Source organism: Oreochromis aureus, linkage group 9, assembly GCF_013358895.1.
Source record: "Oreochromis aureus strain Israel breed Guangdong linkage group 9, ZZ_aureus, whole genome shotgun sequence".
Lineage (NCBI taxonomy): Eukaryota > Metazoa > Chordata > Actinopteri > Cichliformes > Cichlidae > Oreochromis > Oreochromis aureus.
The window spans coordinates 16,897,817-16,899,153 of NC_052950.1; positions in this window are offsets into that span (position 1 = coordinate 16,897,817).

Consider the following 1,337-nt stretch of genomic DNA (forward strand, 5'->3'; position numbering starts at 1 on the left):
ATAATCCTTAGTTAATGATACACCTTATCTGATAATCCTGCCTGATAAAGATTCACTAGGGAATACTCAGTAATCCTCAACAAGGAGGTCTTTAAGGTCATCTTTAGTCACTTGCTGAGTCACTTCAGAGCAGAAGCACAAGACTTTCACAAAAAAACAAACATAAAAGGCTATTGTTTCCATTACAATCACTGATTTGATAAATGGTATACGGTAGGTCATGTGGAGTTGGGTGGTCAAGTTTCATCTGAGGGGAGCTTTGCCTTTCAGAGGCTAGTAATAGGCAGAATCCTACATACTTTCAACCCCGTTTTAAAGATGAGCACGAGCTTTGGTTTCTTCAGTTCGTCATCATTTTTGTGGGAAAAGACGAGAGAGACGGCAAAATACGTAAACACATCAGCAACTCACATCTAGACACATTAATTAAACCCTATTGTGAAGGAGAGTGAAGTATCATGTTTGCTGTTTAATGTAATGCTGCCAGTTAAATATCCTATCATGTTACACCATGGGCTTGTTTTCTTCTCTGTGAAAACAGCACGAGAGTCATTCGGTCACAAGGGGCAGCATTTTGCCTGCATTAGACTGGGAGATAGGCAGGGAAATAGCCAGCTCACCACACTATTTAAAGCCCTTTCACAGGCAGTAGTGAGGAGAACGTCCAGATTGCTCAGCTCAGTAGCAGCATCACACAGTTACAGTAAGTAATGTCTTTAATGTTGTCTTTAAGGTTTTGAGTTTGTGTGGGGACGAATTTAACATTTAATGACGATTAGATATGGAATATTTTACACTGTAGAAAGTATGTAGAGTGCTGTTTCAATTGATTAAATATATGACTATATATATATGATCTCTGGTTTTATTAGCAGCGGATATGGATTATGTCAGCTATCCCACAAGCCTGCACACTTCATTATGTTCTTCGTCCATTAGAGTTCATTATTTATGTAACAATTAATACTGCAATGCACAGAACCACTTTTTAATCCACTTGTTATTTACTGTGCCACTGATTTCAGTTCTCAGATCTACTCATTATTTTTAGGATGGTGTTAAAAATTCACCCTCTGAAGTAAACACAATTTGTGAGGGTAATGCTAGTCTATTCTCTTTAAATGTGAACAATGTGCACTCATGCAAGGATCTCATTGTTAAAATTAAATATATCTCCTGCTTGTTTCCGGATTGTTTGGAAAACGTGTTTACCAGTGCCCATTAGTGCACTTCCTGGAAACCATCTGCAAACTAAATAAGCAAATCAATTAGAGAAACCGATGACACTTATTTACCGCAGTTACCTGGTAATGACAGGGAGGAGGACATGCAGTGGG